We start from the raw sequence: 22,987 nt of genomic DNA, 5'->3' as shown, positions 1-22,987 counted from the left end.
TCTTATGGTCCAGGATTACAGCATCAGCTTCCAGGGTGCAGGATAGAGGAAGAGACCAAATCAAAAGGGGAAAAGGGCATGTGCCAGATGTCTTTAAAAGAACGCTCTTACAAGCTGCTAAATGATGCTTTTGCTTGCATACCATTGGCCAGAGGTAGAGACAAAGTCATACCTAACAATTAGAGGATCTAGGAAGTACAACCTCCATCCCAGGGAGCCATGTCTCTCCAAAGAATGGAGCTTTATCACTTTGGAAGTGAGAACAGTAACTAAGGGCTGATGGGCAGTCTCTGCCATAGGAAGGTGCTGGTATAAAACCCATTTTGAAAATGAGGATACTAAGGCGTAAAAAGGTGAAGCTAAGTGCTACTTGAGAATAAGTGGTAAAAACCAAAATTCAAAACAGGCAGTCTGACTCAGGAGTCTCATGTTCTTAACAAATGGTCAACCAGCTTCTATGTAGGGATCCACAGTTTGGAGGTGTCTGTCCAACGTGCATATAAATAGATTCTGGTAAAGGAAACAGCTGTGTGCTTCCTCTCCAGTGACATTTGGAATCATGACATATCTTAGCAAAATTAGGAGAGTACGTTTGAGAAAATAAAGGGGAAAAACGAAGCGATGGTCCATCAACAGTTGAATGAGTACCCAAAATGTGGAATATGATTTGGTCATCAAAGGGATGAAGTACTGATGTCTGCTACAACATGAATGAACATTGAAAACACTGAGCTTAAGTAAAAGAAGCCAGTCACAAAGGATCGCAGATTATATGACTCCATATATGTGAAAAGCACAAAAGAGGCAAATCCACAGAGACAGTAAACTAGTGGTTTCCAGAGGCTGGGGAAGTGGGGGATGGAGAGTGACAGGTACAGGTACAGGATTCCTCTTTGGGGTGATGAAAATGTTCTAAGATGGACTGTGGTGATGGTTGTGCAACTCTGCGAATATACTAAAAAACCATTGAATTACACACCCTAGATGGATGAGTTGTACAGGATGTGAATTATATCTCAATATAGCCATTGCCAAATACAAAGCTCATGGTAACACTGAGGCAGGAAAGTTAACATGGGGCAGTACCCTCATGACACACGAGCATTGCATGTGCTTGCAGAAATAGCTCACGCCGTCCATCTTGTGGTGACAGGCCACGGTAAAACCACACCCATATCAGGAATCCCAGATTGTGTGGCTGCCCTACAGATTAACAAAAGGAAAAGAAAAGAAGGAAGATTTTTTTAAAAGAACTATGACAATCAAGGAGTGTAGAATGAATGAACCTTCTTTTTAAACTGTTAAAATATTTTTATCTTTGTTATAGACTGATGAACCATCCTCGACATGTTTCCTGATTCGTTATAGGGCCACACATTGTGTGCTTGCACTGAAAGCATATGAAAAGGGAGAGCTTTCCCTAGCCATGCTGTCTCATTCTGACAATATAGGTGGTGCCAGAGCTCTCCTCCACTCTGTGCCTGCCCCCCCAGGCAATCACTTGGGATTCCACTGAGTGTAGCATGAGAGGCCTCAGAGACCCAACTGATCTAACTCCTTGTAGCTTATAGTGAAGCAACCAAATGAACCTGGTGTTCAGTGACTTTTCCAAAGTGATGAATCCAGTGGGGGGAGAGTTCCTGACCTCCCAGACCACGATACTTTACCTTATACCATGCTCGGTCCCAAAACAGCAATGAAGAAATGTTGTGGAAATGTTCAATGGTTAGGAAACATATTTAATGTAAATATTCCCGATACTTAAACAGAGACAAAAGTATTATTGTGGAACAGGGACAAAAATGGGTGTGTGACTACTCACTCTGGCATTTAAGGAGGGAGAATTCTTGCAAGCCAGATCAGCTCCTACAGTGTAGAGATTCTGGAAAGGGCAAAAGGGAAAATGGAGAGAACAGTTGTGTTTACAACTGTCAGGCAATGGTTTTTAGGGACAGGGAAATGAGAGTAGAAGAGAAAGACTTTCAGGGGACAAAGGATATTAAAAGGAGGAGCAAGGGTAGAAAAAATATTTTAAAGAGGGTGGCCAGGTATTAAGAACACACTAGCTTCTTTTCCATTTCAATAAGAAATTGAGTAAAGAACCAAAATATTTGCTATAACCCTTTGGCTACCATATTGCTCCTTCGAACATAACACCCTACCCAAACTGAGCCTCGAGGTATTCTCTAATTTATTCAAGTTATATTGAGAATTAAATTAATCTATCTACCCAAGTCACCTACTCATAATTCAGGAAAAGAGGGTGCTCAGAACCTCTTTTAACACACCATGTTTTGCTCTCCATTATTGCAGTATATGAGCTGACAACTAGTAGTGAATATTCAGAAAGCAGAGTTTTTACTCATCTTTTTATCCCCAAAGTACCTAACACTGCTTTCACATAGGTGTGAGAACTGTCAACATTTACTAAGTTAACAAATGATCTGAACTTTCTGTTGATTCTCAGATGTGAAAAAGTAAAAGGATAGCCGTGCCTTAGGCTCTGTGACAGAAAGGGTGGTTATCCCCCAGGATAGCCTAGGATACCTTGGCTGGTGTTGAGAAGAACAATGCAGGCTCGATCTCCATGAAGTGTGGTCCTAAATTTCAGATTTGGGGATTCATGTTTTGCTTGTAATAGATTCTCCTCTGGAAGAAGAAAAGAAAGCCAGATAGCAAAGGGTGAGCTCAGAAGACCATTCCAGGAAATCAATCTGAGGCAAAAGCAGCAGGGATAGCTTTTTTTGAGAACATGGCCAAAACCCATCAGCCCAAACATAACAAGGGTTCAAAAGATCCCAAGTTATTTAGTTGAAAGACAATTCCAATGCTTTTTCTTGCATGCAGCCCATCAGAGTTGAAACAAGTAAACTGGGAGAAGACTTCAGATGATACCGCAAGAGGTATTTCCTTAGAAAACTAAGTTTGCAAATCCAACCAGCTCTCCGTCAGCCAGAGGTTGGCAGTTTGATCTGTGAATACAGACTAATTCTTCATCTCTTTGAGATCCCTGCTCTCTGCTTTTTAACACTTCACGAACTCCCTCAAGCCTGGCAGGGAGCATAAAAAGAAAACTCAAAATTGTTCATCTAGGAATTTGGAATATCAGTGCTTTTTTTTCTCTTCCTCTGTCAGTAAAGTGATATTTCTCTCTAGACTACAATTTCTAACATTGACCAAATTTTATGGCCTGTTTCTTTCTCTGTCAGTTAGGTTATGCTAGATGACACTACAGTAACTAACAAGCCCAAAATCTTAAAAGCTCAAAACACAATATTTTATTTCACAGTATATGCAAGTTCTGGCACCTTCTAGTCGCTGTCTTCGGTTTTATAACACCCATCACCCCAGCTTGCATGATCACCCCAATTTGTATGTTCACCACGAGGAAGAGAGAACATGGAAAGCCACACCAGTTCTTTCTTCCTTTCTTTTTTAATTTTCTGGTATTTTTTACTTGTTTGTTTGGAGTACAAGGATTATTTTTCTTTTTTCTTTTTTTAAATTGAGATTTAATTGACATATAACTTTATATTGGTTTCAGGTGTACACCATACTTGTCTTCGATACTTGTACACATTGTGAAATGATCACCACAGTAAGTCTAGTTAACATCCATCACCATGCATAGTAACACATTGTTTTTTTCTTATGGTGAGAATTTCTCAGACTTATTTTCTCAGCAACTTTCAAATATACGACATGCAGCATCATTAATTAGAATTAGAACATACCAGTTCTTAAGCATTTCCACCCAGAAGGGACCTACACCTCTCCCACTCACATCTCATTGACCAAAAAGATCACATGGAATATCCATCCTCAGAGGCTGGAATACAAAGTTATAGTTTCCCAAGAGTATTAATATTTTAACTAGGCTCAAACTAAGATCTAATGTACTAAAAATTGGAAAGGCAGTAAAAAGATCTTGACATTCCACAGTCACTTCCATGTGTAATTCAAAATAAAATGGAGTTTTTTGGGACACCTGGGTGGCTCAGTGGGTCAAAGCATCTGCCTTCAGCTCGGGTCATAACCTCAGGGTCCTGGGATCCAGCTCTTTGTTCAGCAGGGAGCCTGCTTCTCCCTCTCCCTCTGCCTCTCCTTCTGCTTGTGCTCACTCACACTTTCTCTCTCTCTCTGTCAAATAAATAAATAAAATCCTTAAAAAAAATAAAAACTAAATAAAATGTATTTTTGAAATGTTTATATGTATGGTATAATTAAAACAAATTCCTTACAGATTTCAAGAAACTGGATCTTTCTATCAACACAAGATTTTTCTCCTTTTTCTCTTTTTAACTAATGCACCATTGATTTTTAAGATAAGGAGTATTAAAGTTAATGCCTAATTATGGAATTTCAGAAATCAAGATAAGAATGGGGGCACACGGATGGTGGGGGAGCAGAACGCTTCCCTGGGGTCCAGAAACCATCTCAAGCCCATTTCTCCTGCCAGTCAACAGGCCACCACCCGGGTAACTGGATTTCGTGGCAGCAGGCATTGGCAGATGCTCCCTTATCCTCCCCATTGGGTTCTCTCCTCCTGCACCACTTTGGACTCATGCTTCTACTGACATCCTCTCCAGCTACATCAGGAAATGAAACAATACCCAGTGGAGTTATCAGACACCTCACATTCAGGTTGCCTCTGAGGTGGGAGAAACCAGTGAGGTCAATCGACTTCCAAGGCCATGGCTGCCAGGCCCCACTGTATGCAACCAGCCAGCACCCTGCTACAGATAGACCAAAAGCCACTGAAGCAACTGCCCCCTTCAGGTCAATCACTGCCACCCCCTCATAGTCATGGTTTGCAGAGGGCCAACTGGGAAAGAGACAGGGGGAGTGAAATCGAGGGGGCAGGTGTGCAAACCTGGGCGAGAGAGCAGATGTCAGGCCACCATGAAATAGAAATCCAATTCTACACACCTTGAGCTTCTGCGGAAGCCCATCGGGCCACCTCCAAGCAGTCTGGAGAGGTGAAGAGCAACGGCCTTGACATCCTTTGCTACCCATGACTCCAGGCTAGCTATCTAACTTCTCTGAGCATCTGTTACCTTGTCCGTAAAATGAGGATAATAAAAGTAGCTTCCTCATTGGGCTGTTTTGGGGATTAAGTGAGTTAAAACACAAAGTACTTGGTCTGATGGTCTGACAGAAATTACTTTTTTTAAGACACTCTCTTTCTAAGCTCTGGTAAACTTGCTCTCACCCTGAAAGGAAAGAAGAACCATTCTGCACCTCCCTTCTCCAACACACCTGACTTGCTCACAGGACAAAGGTTGGTACCATTGTTGAAGTTCCCTCTGCACTTGGAGGAAGCAGCGTGTGATGTTGCATTATCCTATCTTTCTGTTTCAACAACCACTTATCCCCTCAGCTCGCCCATGAGCTGCCTCTAACACAGCTAATTGATGTGGGCAGTTGATTTTTTTTTCCTTAATTTGGGGCCAGAGGCAATGGCTTCTTTTAAGTAATGGAATCATAGCTCTGATAGTTCTCAGTTAGGAGGAGGTCTGGACTGTGTGAGGAGAGGTTGTGTCTCTTTCCCCTTCCAAGTTTTCTCTGGAATGAGTCTGCTTGGAGGTAAATATGGCTGCCGCGGTCTTGCATAAATGTGCAACCCTTGAGTGCCAGCACCCATCTGGAGAGAGGAAATCACAGATCCGGCCCTGCCCAAGGGGGTTAGCGAACCCCAGGCCAGCACCCTGAGCTGTAACAAAAAATAATGAGATGAGAAAGAACAGGCAAAAGGATTGTGGCTTTAAGCTATGTGGTCTTAATTTAAAGAGGTGTCCAGCAAGCTCTCTGAACCAATAGAGACAGTATAGGAAGGTGATGGAAACACAACCCCGACCAGCTTTTGAAGCCAACTGGCAGAGCTGCATCATACCAGAAAAAAATTACTCAGAAGATCTTCCAATTTATAGTTCAAAAATTACATTCTCTTGGTCAACTTTCTAACCTACCTTTGAAGGGACTTTCTCCTCTGAGTCCTGTGCTCAGGATGAGATGAAAATAGAAATAAGGGATTCTAGTGAGTACTTTGATCCCCACAGGGCTGGTCCAAATGACCTGAATGAGCTCCAAAATCTCTGAGTAAAGTTGTCTATCACTCAAAGTCACAGATGGAAAACTCTGATTCCAAAAATCCCCACGGATGAAACAAAACAGCATATACATTATCTGAGCAACAGGAAGTCAAGGAAATTTTCCTTCTTCACTTCCCAGTGTAGAATCTTTACCTAAACAACTAAACCTCATGGTTTAGAACTTATCACATCCTTCATTCCAAAATGCACTGTTTCCATTTGTCCACAAAGTGGTAGTAATACGCTCTTTCCCAAAGGGAACAGCAGAAAAAACGGAAATGTAATTTATTTTTTATTGCTGAGTTGGGCTTTTGCAAATGATTCTTGCAGACGTATCTTTAATAGATTTTCAGACATATTTTATTTGTTGAAAAATTTCCATGCCCTAGCATAATTTCAATTATTCAATGGAAACCAGAGTTTGGGGAATAGTTCCAGCCACTCATTCAGCCCTTTGAATAAGCTATATTTATCACTTGAATTGATTACTTTGTCCATTTGAAAATTTGCTCAGATGAAGGGGGATTAGGAGAGAATATGTTTCAGGTCTCTCTTCCTCCTGCAATCACACAGGGGCTCTTTGCTTCCTTGAAGCAGTTTGGAGCCTGGTTTTCCAGGTCACTGGGCTCCTGATGAAGAGGTGCAGGAGAAGGAGGGCATCACTGTGGGTACTGTGTTCCTAAAGATGCACTCAACAGAGGTTTGTTTATTCACAGTACAAGAAATCTAGAAATGAACAGTCGCTGCTCTTGGTTGGGGGCATCAACAATGCCCCTGGTCAACGTCTCAGCATGTTTTTGGACCAAAGATGGATGCTACAGGTCAGGTCATCACATTCATGTGAGTAGAGTAAAGGGAGAAGAATCCATTTAGTATGGTCTGTCTCTTTTTATTAGGAAATCAAAACCTGCAGAAGCCTCCAGCTGATGTCCACATACTTCCACTGTCACCCTTGGTCAAGTCACCATCATATCACCCCATTGCCTTCCAATTTATCACCCACCTCCATCCCCTTGACCCATCCTGTCCTTTTTCAATATAGCAAGCAGAGTGAGTGCATTAAAGTAGAAGTCAAAAATGGCACTCCTCTGCTCCAAGCCCCAGTAGCTTCCCAACACACTCAAGAGTCAACTCCAAACTTCTCAGAGGGGCTTGGAAGGCCCATGTGATCTGGCTATCTTGTTTCTGCTCTGGTCCCCTCTTTGACTACACAATCCTTGCCCATTCCACTTCAGCCATATTGGCTCCCACTATTTTAAGAAGGCCAGGCCTCCCCCTTGCATCTGCTATTCCCTCCACTTGGCATGCTTTTCCTCTCTATCACTATATGACTGGCTCCCTCACCTCCTTCAGGCTTTGTGCATATTTCAACTTTGCGGTGAGACCTTCCCTGTTCATAATTCCAACTCCCTTCCTCCATTCCTTTCCTTGTTTTGTTTTACTGTTTTTGCAAAGCATTATCTAACATATATACATACTCTTTCTGTCTCTCCCAGTGACCAGAACAGTGTTTGGCACATGTCAGATGGCCATATACTGTCTGCTGAATAATGCATGGCAGCATGCAATCATGAATGGGATAGAACTGTCTTGCATGGCCTCTACTAGCAAGTATTTGGTCCTCTAGTCTCTAGAGCAAGAGCCTATTGGGAGAAAGGGGGCTAGGAATGACTTTTGAGTGGTCAACAAATAGTGTGTATCATATGGATCTACTTGTGAATGGTTATAGCAAAATTGCTCAAATTAACTTGCTTGCTTCTATTATGTGAGGATCCCAAAGGTTGGTTAGAGTATTAGGTGCAAGGGAAGGAGAAACAAATTAAAACAGGTCCAGAATCTTCATAGACACTTTATGTGTTACTCACTTTTTTAAATTCTCAAAACAGCCCTGGAAGAGAGTGAAGTTCAGAGACATCAAGTAATGTGGCCACAGACCTTCAGCTGGGATGGAAGCCTGGGGGTTTTAGTCTCCAGGTTCTTTGTTTTTCCCACTGTACCAGGTGTCTCCTGATGGACACATCGATGCCCTGATTTTTGCAGCAGTAGCTGAGAACATGCCTTCTAGAAGCCTAGGTACATCAGCATCCTTACCTGCCACCTTGGCCCATTATGTAGCCCGAAAAGGGTAGGAAACAAGAAAAAGATTTTAATCTCAGGCAAATTGTCAGTGTGATTTCAGGAAGTGTGGCAAGGCTACCCTATCCCCAGCCCAAAATATGTCCTACCCACTTCCACGTTGCTGCTCAATATTCCTTTATCCACAGTTAAAGCTTTCGTGATTTTAAATGCTAACTGAACATGTCTAGTCTCACAAATTTCTCCTGAAATTATTTTGATTTTTTTTCTATTTCACAGTTTATTCACCTGTCACAGGCTTTTGTGTGTTGTCCTTCCTAGAGCATAAGTAACTGAGGAAGAAGCCATGTCCTACACACTTACCATAGCCTTCTTTCCCATCAGTCAGTATAAATAAGTGCTTTCTGATTGATTATAAAATTGAACATGCAAATTCCCAGGGGAGTGTATTGTACAGGGATATTCGTGTTTGGGGCAGCGTGCTGTGGAGAAAGCAGAGTGAGTCACACATGTCTCAGTTTCTATCCTGGTTCTACCATTATCACCTGTTACACCTTAGACAGTTGCCTGTAATCTCCCAGAGCCCTCAGTGTCCACATTTGTAAAATGGGTCTATAAAGGGCCTATCTTGTCCCTGAGTTAGATTCAGAATTAATGACCCTCAGTTATGGCAGCAGGACATGGCCACTCCAAACCTGCCCCTCAGGGGTGATATTCCCCACCACAGAAAATAGTGACTGTTAGGTGAAAAGATACCCCAAGGCTTAGATCCATCCCAGGCTCAGCACTCATTCAGAACAAGATCCACTCAGATAGAAGAGGAGACCAAAATCATCACACTCCCATTCCATGCCACTGTCTGACACCCAGCCACTGGCCTGAGAGAAGCTGAGCACCACAGGCCCACAGAGCTCCAGAGTTTCTGCCTGAGCCCTCTTTCTAAACACCATGCCTGCCCTCCCCACCATTTCCAGGGCAGCTGCTCACCTGTCACGCTTGTGTCTTGGGGCCAGGTGGCAGATCCAGCTTCCCACACCTCTTCTATGCCCTTCCAGACACTACTCGCCACCCTTAGCCTATAGTACAGTTGATTATCCCCTTTCCTGACCCACCCCTCAGGTTCAACAGCAAAGAAGTTTCTCTCCGCCCCACTGTAAAGACCCACACTGTCAAGTGTGGCTTGGGGGCCCTGAAATGTGGCTAGTCCAACTTGAGATGTGCTGTAAGGTCACAATGCAGACCAGATTTTGATGACGTAGTATGAAAAATAGTAAAATATCGAATATATCTTTATATGGATTATATATTGAAATAAGACTATTTGGGATATATTGGGCTCAGTAAATGTACTGTTAAAATGAATTATACCTGTTTATTTTACGTTTTTAAAATGACTCCTAGGAAATTTTAAACTACTTTTGTGGCTCATGTTGTGTTTCTGTTGTATAGCCCTGGTAAGGACAGTTCATCATATGATACTGTCATTATGTTTTCTTTCTATCTCACCCACTAGACTGGGACCTCAAGAAGGGCACAAAGAGTACCTTCCAGTGCCCTGAGAGAGGCTCTATCCATGGTTAACCTTCCACAGATGCTTGTTAAATGAATGAAGTTATGACCAAAAACAAGAAACCCACAACTATTCAATGTTTCTCAAATAATTACAAAATCACTTGGAATTATATGCTATGAATTGCTATTGAATTGCCCCCGGATCTCTTTGGCGTGGAGATGACTTACAATACATATGGTTGGTATGTATGCCCAATTATGCCCACAACTGTAAATGAAATGAATATTGCAAAACAACATTGAACCATTATGCATGCAAACTTGAGCCTCTACATTTATCTCATAGTTGAGCTGGGATGGCTACCGATTTATCGATTGTTGTAAGTGACAATTGTTTGCTATGCATTTTTGTTTCTCAACTCTAAGGAAGAGGACCACCTGGGAACTTGGCTATCATTCCCTTCTACTCTTCACACATTTTTTTTTCCTAAAAATGTGTGTTGAATTTTCACGTTGTGTAAGATACCATCCTAGGCCCTGAGACACGAGGATGGACCAGATACATGACTCTGGGTTCTGTGACTCATGTCTCCGGTGACTGAACCTCACTGTGTGGGACAGCTGGACGCACTGGGTACAGGGGTGCCTAAGAGCTCTGCAGGAGGAGCAGACAGGAGTGTAGGGGTCAGAAATGGTACAAAATGGCCCCCTGTCTGGAATGAATCTACAGACAGATGTTTTATGAATCATGCATGCTGAGGGTGTCCAGAAGAAAGGAAGCAGCCAATATTGCCTTTCCCTTCAAGAAGAAAACTTTTCCAGAATCTGCCTGTTTCCATGGAGACCCAAGAATCTGCCAAGCTGCCATCAGCTCTCTTGTCCCCAGGCTCAAGTTCAAGGGAGCTAAATTCCCCTTTGTCTCAGTCTCTGGGTAGTGCGAATTTTCTTCCTCTGGGGGAATACGGGTTTGTCAGTTGCATCTGCATGTTCCTGGAGAGCTGAATCAACTCAAACTCTAACTTGGCAGCAGTCCCCATAGTCTGTGGATGGTGAAGAAGAGTGAAGCCTCAGTTCACTCTCACCCAAGTAACCAGAAAATTCAACTACTAGGATCCTTTTCCTCTATTTCTACAACTGTAATTGCATTCATTCATTAGTCAAATTTCTTGAGCACCTATGGAGTTTACTATAAAGAATAAAGAGATGGCCCTTCCTAAAATAAAGAGAAACTGACGTGAAAACAAGTTATAGCTTAAAAACCTTCCATGTCTCCCATTGCTTCATATATGGAACCATGGAAATTGTTGCACAACGGCATGGCCTACCAGGCTCTGTCCTGAATGGCCCTGGTTCCTTTCACCCTTCCCTGCTGCTCTCTGCGCTCCAGCCCCATACTGGCTGTTCCCACCTCTTCCTCCATCTCCCCATCCTTCTCCCTTTTTCCTCCTCCTTCTCCTCTTCAATTATCTGGAATGTTCTTCCCTCTATCCCTCCTAATGCCTAGTAAACTCCTATTCATCCTTCATATTTCAGCTCAAGATCAGCTCCTCAAGGAACAGTCCAGATGCCCAACGGACTACATGCCCTGGATCCCTGCTCTGTGCTCTCAAGCTGTTCTTCCTTACACTTTCTTCACTCATCCCTTAGAGTGAGTATCTCTTTCCTACTGGTACAAACTTTATTCCACAGGCTACAGGAATCTTAAAATTTTCAAGCCAGAGAGAGATAAGATTAAAGTTTGGGGAAGGTGAATTCAGCAGCTGAGAGCAGAGTATATTAAACAAAGGGAGAAACTGCAGGCACAGGAAAGAGACTGGAATGATTATCTTTGAAGTGCCAGGCCTGGGGCTATTTTTAAAATATTATCTTGTTTGTTCTTCATCATAGGTTTATGGGGAAAGCATTGATGTCCCCATTGTTTAGTTGAAGAGACTGAGACCACAAGGGGTTTAATAACTTGCTCCAGGCCACAGAGCTGGTATGCCAGGTCTGCCTGGCATCTATAAGTCTGCCTCCCAGAGAGACTATTATAAATGTTCCTTTATGGGAAGATATGGAAAGGAAAGAACTGACCTAGCAGAGGTGACTGAACTTCTCACCTGGTCACTTCCTCCCAGAATTGCTCCAGACATATCTCCCGTGTGTTCCCTTAGCACCCTGTGGATCCCCCCCATCACAGTATGCTTCATAGGCTTTTACAATTCCCAGTCTTCCCCACCAAGGACATGCCTGTGGGATTCACTGCTAGACTGGCCCCCCAGTGAGACAGACAGCCTGTAAGCACCCAGCGAAGTCTTGCTAAATGCATATGAGTCAATGAATGAAGGAAGGGCCACATGACTGGGAGAGTGGGGATGTCAATGACAGAGTTACAGAGAGAAGTGCCTGGAGCAAAATGCCAAGCATCAGCCAGCCAGAGCAGATGGGGCAGCTCTCTGGGGGACACCCGGAGTGTTTACCTATGCGGACCTTGGTGACTTAATCCCACTAAAGAACAGGACTTTTCCAGGTACAAGCGAGGTGATCAGATGGGGCAGGGCGGCAGCCGCAGAGGAGACTCAGCTCAGTGCATCCAAGGCTAGGTACAAAATCAATAATGCCACAACTGCAAATCTCAGAGAATCCTTAGTGATTTGTTGGTGGGGACAGTTGGCACTTGAAGAACAATTTATGCCACAACTTTGTCAACGCCCTCCCCATAAATCTATGATGAAACTTTTTTTTTTTTTTTTAAAGATTTTATTTATTTATTCATGAGAGACAGAGGAGAGAGAGAGAGAGGGAGAGAGAGAGAGCAGAGGGAGAAGCAGGCTCCCAAAGAGCGGGGAGCCCGATGCGGGACTCGATCCCAGGACCCTGGGATCATGACCTGAGCCGAAGGCAGACGCTTAACCATCTGAGCCACCCAGGCGCCCCTATGATGAAACTTTAACAACAAGAAGAATTGGTTTCCCTTGAGAGTTTGCAAGAATGTTCTACAGAGAGGGAGAATCCATGTGTTGGCTCGTCAAATGGCATCTATCTCAAACTTCCTCTGTTCCCCATCTGGGGAAGGGTCAAAGAGACCTGCACACCTGTGATCCCCACTTTATTCCCTCTGGAAGTTGTAAAACCTCCTCTTCACATTCTAGGGGAGTCTCAATATCTCCCCCACATCTCTCGGTGCTGGCTCTAGTCAACATCTCCCCTCCTGAAAACACCATGCCAGTCACCTCCTTCTAATCTGCTGTTAGTATTTCTCCCCTTCTTGCTCTTCCCTCCATATTATTAACATAAATTTTTCTAAACACTGATCAGAACCAAGAATAGAAATTACAAGTTCTCGAGCTGGCATTCAGGAGCCTTCATGCTGGCTGTCACCTCCCTCCCTGGACTTACCTTCCACTGAGTCTCTCTCCATGTTCACAGGCCACAGTCAAGCCAATTTCTAGCTCCTCCTGTATCCTGTGCTCTGCTTTCCAGCCATATTGTCACTTTCAGCCCATGATGCCTTCTCCCCAAGGACTTTGTCAAAAAAATCCTACTGTCCTTCCAGAATGTTCTCGAATGCCACTTCCTCTCTGAAGCTGATCCCAATTCTCTCAATGAGAATTAGCCAGTCCCTTTATATATTTCCACAGTACTTCTTTTTTATGGTTGATAAAATTTTTCAAAAGACTGTCTCACATTGTATTAAGTTCCATGAAAGTTTGTGAAACAGCCCCATTGCATAATGGTCTCATTTTGCATGATATGATTAAGATACAACACATCAGCACATCAGTGGGTAGTTCTGGTGTTCTTTGCAACCTAAGAATTTCTGTATTTAATGATCCTAATTAAAACTGTCAACATATCAAAGCAATTTTTTAGAAAAACAACAATTAGCTTTGGAAATTTTCACAATTTGTTAACTTTGTCAAGCTCAATAAACACTGTTTCTTTCTGCTTACAAGTCTTCCAGGGAAAGCTTTGAAATCCTGAAACTTCCCCTCTAATGAGTGGAATTTAGCATGGGCAAACATTTTCAAACTTTTCTCTTTTTTCTTTCCTCTCTTCTCTCAAGTGAGAAAGAGATTCTATATAGTCTTTAAGGAGAGCCAACTGAAGTATTCATTATCAATTGTCTCCTTTCTCTTGAACAATTCTTAGCTTACAAAAGAATATGTTCAAATTTCCATGTTTAATTACCTTCTCGTAACCTAGTTTCTCCCTCGAGAAATGACACCTGCAAAACTTCTCAGAAGGGATTGTTTATATACTCCCTATCTCTAGTTTCTCACTGCCTAGCCTCTATTTTTAATTAAATTTATATTTATATTACACTAAATATAAATCAGTGTGGAAAATTAAAAAAATAAAGATAAACCATGAGAAAGTTAAAAGTACTTATGTGGGGGTCGCCTGGGAGGCTCAGTTGTTAAGCATCTGCCTTCAGCTCAGGTCATGATCCCAGGGTCCTGGGATCGAGCCCCGCATTGGGCTCCCTGCTCAGCGGGGAGCCTGCTTCTCCCTCTCGCGCTCCCGCTCCCCCTGCTTGTGTTCCCTCTCTCGCTTTCTGTCAAATAAATAAATAAAATCTTAAAAAAATAAAATAAAAGTACTTATGTGGGAGACTGCTAAGCACATGGTAAAAACTATATTTCTCAGCTTCTGTTGCACAAGTGAACACTTAAATTCCACTGGTGAGTGTGATGTAGTCTCATAGTCTACTCATTAAGGAAATGTGAGTGGTAGTGCTATGTCCTATTTACTGTCATGGGCCACAAATGCCCCTGCACACCCTTCTGTGCTCTTTCCTCTCCCTGGAAGACTGAAAGGAAAGACCAGAGCAACTTGGAAAGCCAGGTTTTTTAAAATGGCAGAGTCAATATTAGTCTTGGTCCTAGAAAGATTTTGTGGAGAGAGACCATCTGCTAACCTTGAAGTCTAGGCCCAGACTACTCCAAGATTAAGAAATAAACCTCCATTAAGTTTGATCCATTCAGAAATTAATTTCAGCATTAAAAAGTGCCACTGACAGCAGAACTCCAGCACTAGGGGAATACTGCACATAGAATTCATGGCTTTGTTACCATGATTATTTAGTCTTTCAAAGTTAACTTTTTTAACTGTCTTTTTTTTTAATTTTTCTTTTTCCCTTTTTCAACCAACATCTTGTCAATCCCTTTTTTAAAAAACATTTTCATTTTTCATTTTTAGTCATATTCTATCCCTTCATAGTAGTTACCCTTATTTTTGGCATATATACATAAGTTGTTCTCTCTTTAAAATTTTGAGATACAGTTTCTTCCAACAGATCAAAATACACCCTAAATCTCTAGTGTATGGCTGGCTTTGTTCTAGTTTCCTGCCTGATCACATTCTCTCTCTTTTTTTCTTTTTGTTTTAAATCCTCTTCTTTCTTTTTTTTTAAACAACTTCTTATCTTATCAATTCCTTCTATAAAATGTTTTACAGGAGTTAGAGGAAAGATGGCAAAGGAGTAGGGGACCCTATTTCAACTGGTCCCCGGAATTGAGCTGGATATCTATCAGACCACTCGGAGCACCCACGAAATCAGCCTGAGATGTAAGAAGATCTGGATCTCTACAAACAGAATATCACAGATGGTTGGTTTCGAGGTACAAAGCAGGGAGCCATGATTCCACGGGCAGATATTGGAGGATAAACGGCAGTGGGAGGGTGCCTGGCCGTGGGGATCCTACACCACCGGTGAGCGGCAGCCTTACGTGCTGGAGACCGGGCACAGACTCGCAGACTGGTAGCGGCGGGGAAAGGACTTTAGGGCAGCCCCTGGGGCGGAAACCCAGAGGGGCGGGGTCATGCGTGCAATCTGGGGGCGGCTGGCAGTTTTAGAAGCACAAAGGGCAGAGACATGCCCCAACCTGGAGGCAGGACTGGGAGCACTGCAGAGGGGCACACAACCCAGGATGCTGCAGTTTATAGCAGCATGGACAGAAACGGAGACAGTGTGGCCTGGAGAGCTCACTGAAGAATAGATTGCAGTCTCTCTGCTCTGAGGTAGAGGGTTGGAAACAGTCTTTTCTGCTCTGACTCACAGAAGAGACATGGAAAGCCACCAGGGAAAGGCCCCAGAGAACAAAAGCTCCCCAAACTGATTCCCACTGAGCCCATCCCACCCCATGGGGGGCAGGGCAACTCCGCCCAAACAGGGTGGCCTGAGTAACAGTGCGGCAGGCCCCTCCCCCAGAAGATAGGCTGGAAAAACAAGAGGCCAGCAACCCTAAGGTCCCTAGAAAACAGGTGCATCTTGCTTGGGTTCTGGTCAATAATTTGGACTCTATATATTCCCTCAACCACCCATCAACAGAATGACTAGGAGGAGGAACCCCCAAAATAGAAAAGACTCAGAGATTATGACTTATGCTGCAGATTTGCAAATGGATGCAGATATAGCCAAGATGTCAGAGATGGAATTCAGGCTAGCCATTGTGAAGACAATGGCTAGAATGGAGAAATCAATTAATGGCAACATAGAGTCTCTAAGGGCAGAAATGAAAGCTGAATTGACAGAATTTAAAAATGCTATCAATGAGATCCAATCTAGATAATCTAACAGCTAGGGTAAGGAAGGCAGAAGAACAAATAAGCGACCTGGAAGACAATATAATTGATAAAAAGGGAAAAGAGGAGGCCAGGGAAAAACAACTCAAAATCCATGAAAACAGAATCAGAGAAATAAGTGACACCATGAAGCGTTCCAATGTCAGAGTAATTGGAATCCCGGAGGGAGGGGAGAGAGAGAGAGAGGACTAGAAGATGTATTTGAGCAAATCGTAGCTGAGAACTTCCCTAATCAGGGTAATGAAACAAACATTCGCATCCTAGAGGCAGAGAGGATCCCTCCCAAGATCAAGGAAAACAGGCCAACACCCCAGGATGTAATAGTAAAACTTGCAAATCTTAGAACCAAGGAAACCATCTTAAGGGCAGTTAGGGGGAAGAGATTCCTTAGGTACAGAGGGAGGAACATCAGAATAACGTCAGACCTATCCACAGAGACCTGGCAAGCCAGAAAGGCCTGGCAAGACATATTCAGGGTACTAAATGAGAAGAACATGCAGCCAAGAATACTTTATCTGGCAAGGCTGTCATTTAGAATGGATGGAGAAATGCAGAGCTTTCACAACCGGCAGAAACCGAAAGAATATGTGACCACTAAGCTGGTCCTGCAAGAAATAGTAAGGCGCCTGGGTGGTTCAGTTGGTTAAGCAACTGCCTTCAGCTCGGGTCATGATCCTGGATTCCCGGGATTGAGTCCCACATCAGGCTTCCTGCTCAGTGGGGAGTCTGCTTCTCCCTCTGACCCTCTTCCCTCTCGTGTTCTCTGTCTCTCATTCTCTCTCTCTCAAATAAATAAATAAAATCTTTAAAAAATAAATAAATAAAATAAATAAATAAAAATAAAAGGAGAAAGACCCCAAGAGTGATATACAACAGAAAGTTACAGGGACAATCTATAAAAACAACATCTTCACAGGCAACATGATGACAATTAATTCCTATCTTTCAATAATCACTCTCAACGTGAATGGCCTAAATGCTCTCAAAAAACGGCACAGGGTTGCAGATTGGATAAAAAGACAGGACCCATCCATATGCTGCCTACAAGAGACTCATTTTGAACCTAAAGATACATCCAGACTGAAAGTGAAGGGATGGAGATCCATCTTCCATGGCAGCGGACCCCAAAAGAAAGCTGGGGTAGCAATTTTTATATCAGACAAATTAGATTTTAAACTAACATCTGTAATTAGAGACACAGAAGGACACTATATCATTCTTAAAGGGTCTATCCAACAGGAAGATCTAACAATTGTAAATATCTATGCCCCCAACACAGGAGCAGTCATCTATATAAGCCAACTGTTAGCCAAAATAAAGAGTCATATTGACAACAATGCATTAATTGTAGGAGACCTCAATACTCCACTCTCAGCAATGGACAGATCATCTAAGGAGAAAATCAACAAGGAAACAGGAGCTTTGAATGATACACTGGACCAGATGGACTTCATAGATATGTACAGAACATTCCACCCTAAAACAACAGAATATTCATTCTTCTCGAGTGCACATGGAACTTTCTCCAGAATAGACCACATACTGGGTCACAAATCAGGTCTCAACCAATACCAAAAGATTAAGATTATTTCCTGCTTATTCTCAGACCACAATACTTTAAAACTGGAACTCAATCACAAGAAAAAATTTGGCAGAAATTCAAACACTTTGAAGCTACAGACCACTCTGCTCAACAATGTTTGGGTCAACCAGGAAATCAAAGAAGAGTTTAAACAATTCATGGAAATCAATGAGAATGAAAACACATTAATCCAAAACCTATGGGATACTGCGAAGGCATCCAAGCCTCACTCAAAAAAATAGAAAAATCCCGAATTCACCAACTAACTCTACACCTTAAAGAACTAGAGAAAAAGCAACAAACGATGCCTAAGCCACGCATTAGAAGAGAAATAATTAAAATTAGAGCAGAGATCAATGAATTAGAAACCAGAAACACAGTAGATCAGATCAATGAAACTAGAAGTTGGTTTTTTGAAAGAATTAATAAGATCGATAAACCACTGGCCAGACTTATCCAAAAGAAAAGAGAAAGGACCCAAATTAATAAAATTATGAATGAAAGGGGAGAGATCATGACTAACACCGAGGAAATAGAAACAATTATTAGAAATTATTATTAATAACTATATGCCAATAAACTGTGCAATCTGGATGAAATGGGGGCCTTCCTGGAAACCTATAAGCTGCCAAGACTGAAACAGGAAGAAATTGACAACCTGAATAGGCCAATAATCAAACGAGATTGAAGCAGTGATCAAAAACCTCCCAAAAAACAAGAGTCCAGGGTCTGATGGATTCCCTGGGGAATTCTTCCAAACATTCAAAGAAGAAATAATACCGATCCTACTGAAGCTGTTTCAAAAAATAAGAACAGAAGGAAAACTTCCAAACTCATTCTATGAGGCCAGCATTATCTTAATCCCCAAATCAAGCAAAGACCCCATCAAAAAGGAGAATTTCAGACCGATATCCCTGATGAATAGGGATTCCAAAATCCTAGCTAATAGGATCCAACAATACATTAAAAGGATCATCGACCACGACCAAGTGGGATTTATCCCCGGGATGCAAGGATGCTTCAACATTCGCAAATCAATCAATGTGATAGAACACATTAATTAGAAGAGGGAGAAGAACCATATGGTCCTCTCAATTGATGCAGAAAAAGCATTTGACAAAATACAACATCCTTTCCTGATTAAAACTCTTCAGAGTATAGGGATAGAGGGAACATTCCTCAAGTTCATCCATCTATGAAAAACACACAGTGAATATCATCCTCAATGGGGAAAAGCTGAGAGCCTTTCCCATAAGATCAGGAACATGTCAAGGATGCCCACACTTGCCACTATTGTTCAGCATAGTACTAGAAGTCCTAGCAACAGCAATCAGACAACAAAAAGAAATAAAAGGTATTCAAATTGGCAAAGAAGAAGTCAAACTCTCTCTTTTCACAGATGACATGATAATTTATGTGGAAAACCCAAAAGACTCCACCCCCAAATTACTAGAACTCATACAACAATTCAGTAATGTGGCAGGATACAAAATCAATGCACAGAATTCAGGTGCTTTCTTATACACTAACAATACAACTGTAGAAAGAGAAATTAGAGAAACGATTCCATTTACAATAGCACTAAAAACCATAAGATAACTCGGAATAAACCTAACCAAAGAGGTAAAGGATCTACACTCTAGGAACTACAGACTACACATGAAAGAAATTGAAGAAGACACAAAAAGATGGAAAAATATTCCATGCTCATGGATCAGAAGAATAAACATTGTTAAAATGTCTATGCTACCCAGAGCAATCTATACCTTCAATGCCATCCTGATCAAAATTAAAATGACATTTTTCAAAGTGCTGGAACAAACAATCCTAAAATTTGTATGGAATCAGAAAAGACCCCGAATCACCAAGCAAATGTTGAAAAATAAAAACAAATCTGGGGGCATCACGTTGCCCGATTTCAAGCTATATTACAAAGCTGTGATCACCAAGACAGTATGGTACTGGCACAAAAACAGACATATAGACCAATGGAACAGAATAGAGAACCCAGATATGGACCCTCAACTCTATGGTCAAATAATCTTTGACAAAGCAGGAAAAAACATGCATGGAAAAAAGACAGTCTCTTCAATAAATGGTGCTGGGAAAAATGGACAGCCACATGCAGAAGAATGAAACTTGACCATTCTCTAACACCATACAAAAAGATAAAATCAAAATGGATGAAAGACCTCAATGTGAGACAGGAATCCATCAAAATCCTAGAGGAGAACATAGGCAGTAACCTCCTTGACATCACCCACAGCAACTTCTTTCAAGATACATCTCCAAAAGCTAGTGAAACAAAAGCAAAAATGAACTTTTGGGACTTCATCAAGATAAAAAGCTTCTGCACAGCAAAGGAAACAGTCAACAAAACAAAGACGCAACCCACAGAATGGGAGAAGATATTTGTAAATGACCCTACAGATAAAGGGCTGGTATCCAAGATCTATAAAGAACTTCTCAAACTCAACACCCAAAAAACAAATAATCAAGTCAAAAAATGGGCAGAAGATATGAAAAGACACTTCTCTGAAGAAGACATACAAATGGCTAACAGACACTTGAAAAAATGTTCATCATCATTAGCCAGCAGGGAAATTCAAATCAAAACCACATTGAGATACAAACTTACACCAGTTAGAATAGCAAAAATGGACAGGGAATGAAACAACAAATGTTGGAGAGGTTGTGGAGAAAGGGAACCCTCTTACACTGTTGGTGGGAAAGCAAGTTGGTACAGCCACTTCGGAAAACAGTGTGGAGGTTCCTCAAAGAATTAAAAATAGAGCTACCCTATGACCCAGGAATTGCTCTCCTGGGTATTTACCCCAAAGACACAGATGTAGTGAAAAGAAGGGCCATATGCACCCCGATGTTCATAGCAGCAATGTCTGCAATAACCAAACTGTGGAAAGAGCCGAGATGCCCTTCAACAGATGAATGGATAAAGAAGATGTGGTCCATATATACAATGGAATATTACTCGGCCATCAAAAAGGATGAATACCCAACTTTTACATCAACATGGATGGGACAGGAGGAGATTATGCTGAGTGAAATAAGTCAAGCAGAGAAAGTCAATTATCATATGGTATCATTTATTTATGGAACATAAGGAATAGCATGGAGGACATTAGGAGAAGGAAGGGAAAAATGAAGGGAAGGAAAACGGAGGGAGAGATGAACCATGAGAGACTATGGACTCTGAGAAACAAGCAGGGTTTTAGAGGGGAGGAGGGTGGGGGGATGGGTTAGCCCGGTGATGGGTATTCAGGAGGGTACATATTGCATGGAGCACTGGGTGTTATACGAAAACAATGGACTGTGGATCACTACATCAAAAACTAATGATGTAGTGTATGGTAACTAATGTAACATAATAAACAATTTTTTTTTAAATTTTATAATTTTCATCTTTACAGTCATATTCCATCCCTTCATTGTATTAACCCTTATTTTTGTACATATATAAGATTTTCTTTCTTTTAAATTTTGGGAGGCAGTTTCTTCTAACAGACCAAAATATGCCCAAAATCTAGTGTGTGGCACTGATCTATGCACCAGCCTGATTATATTTGATCATATTCTGGGTTTTTTTGTTGTTGTTCTGTTTTTGTTTGTTTTTATCTTTTTCTTTTTCTTTTTTCTTTCTTTCCCTTTTTTTCCCCCAGTTACAGGTCTTTTCTGATTTGTTTAGAGTATATTTTCTGGGGACACTGTTACCCTGGTAGCATTTTGTTCTCTCATTCATCTATTCTCCTCTGGACAAAATGACAAGACGGAAAAAAATCACCTCAACAAAAAGAACAAGAAGCAGTACTGACTGCCAGGGACCTACTCAATACGGACATTAGTACAATGTCAGAACTAGAGTTCAGAATGATGATTTTAAAGATACTAGCTGGGCTTGAGAAAAGCATGGAAGTTATTAGAGAAACCCTTTCTGGAGAAATAAAAGAACTAAAATGTAACCAAGTCAAAATCAAAAAGGCTATTAATGAGGTGCAATCAAAAATGGGGGTGCTAACTGCTAGGATAAATGAAGCAGAAGAGAGAATTAGTGATATAGAAGACCAAATGATGGAAAATAAAAAAGCTGAGAAAAAGAGAGAGAAACAACTACTGGATCACGAGGGCAGAATTCGAGAGATAAGTGATACCATAAGATGAAACAACAGTAGAATAATTGGGATCCCAGAAGAAGAAGAAAGAGCGAGAGGGGCAGAAGGTATATTGGAGCAAATTATAGAAGAGAACTTCCCTAATTTGGGGAGGGAAACAGGCATCAAAATCCAGGAAGCACAGAGAACCCCTCTCAAAATCAATAAAAAATAGGTCAACACCCCAACATCTAATAGTAAAACTTACAAGTCTCAGAGACAAAGAGAAAATCCTGAAAGCAGCTCGGGAGAAGAGATATGTAACCTACAATGGCAGAAACATTAGACTGGCAACAGACCTATTCACAGAGACCTGGCAGGCCAGAAAGGACAGGCATGATATATTCAGAGCACTAAATGAGAAAAATATGCAGCCAAGAACACTATATCCAGCTAGGCTTCATTGAAAATAGAAGGAGAGATAAAAAGCTTCCAGGACAAACAAAAACTAAAGGACTTTGCAAACACAAACAAGCCCTACAAGAAATATTGAAAGGGGTCCTCTAAGCAAAGAGAGAGCCTAAAAGCAACACAGACCAGAAAGGAACACAGACAATATACAGTAACAGTCACCTTACAGGCAATACAATGGCACTAAATTCATATCTTTCAATAGTTACCCCGAATGTAAATGGGCTAAATGCCCCAATCAGAAGACACAGGCGATCAGATTGGATAAAAAAACAAGACCCATCCATATGCTGTCTGCAAGAGACTCATTTTAGGCCCAAAGACACCCCCAGATTGAAAGTGAATGGGTGGAAAACGATTTTCTATGCTAATGGACACCAAAAGAAAGCTGGGGTGGCAATCCTTATATCAGACAAATTAGATTTTAAACCAAAGACTGTAATAATAGATGAGGAAGGACACTATATCCTACTTAAAGGGTCTATCCAACCAGAAGATCTAACAATTGTAAATATCTATGCCCCTAACATGGGAGCAGCCAATTATATAGGCCAATTAATAACAAAAGCAAAGAAACACAT

At 41.7% G+C, this 22,987-nt stretch overlaps 1 protein-coding gene across 6 annotated transcripts in view; it reads right to left on the bottom strand.

Annotated features, from left to right (window-relative positions):
- Positions 1-22,987, bottom strand: part of LOC112812392 (uncharacterized) — a 105,735-nt gene that overhangs the window by 43,299 nt on the left and 39,449 nt on the right. For 4 of the 6 annotated variants that reach the window (XM_073884832.1, XM_073884834.1, XM_073884870.1 and 1 more), the window contains exons 8-9: positions 7,958-8,650; positions 2,548-2,649 (exon numbers count right to left, since the gene is read on the bottom strand). The gene's annotated coding sequence lies outside the window, so the exon portion shown is untranslated. Of the gene's footprint in view, positions 1-2,547; positions 2,650-5,259; positions 6,370-7,957; positions 8,651-22,987 lie in introns of those variants that run through there. The other 2 variants (XM_073884843.1, XM_073884846.1) reach the window with 2 other exon arrangements.

The sequence above is a fragment of the Callorhinus ursinus genome, unplaced genomic scaffold (genome assembly GCF_003265705.2).
Source record: "Callorhinus ursinus isolate GAN/ISIS: 27379988/994484 unplaced genomic scaffold, GSC_fseal_2.0 scaffold2, whole genome shotgun sequence".
NCBI classification, from domain to species: Eukaryota; Metazoa; Chordata; class Mammalia; order Carnivora; family Otariidae; genus Callorhinus; species Callorhinus ursinus.
The sequence above is the reverse complement of the archived record's forward strand: the minus strand, read 5'-3'. Positions and strand labels throughout refer to the sequence as shown.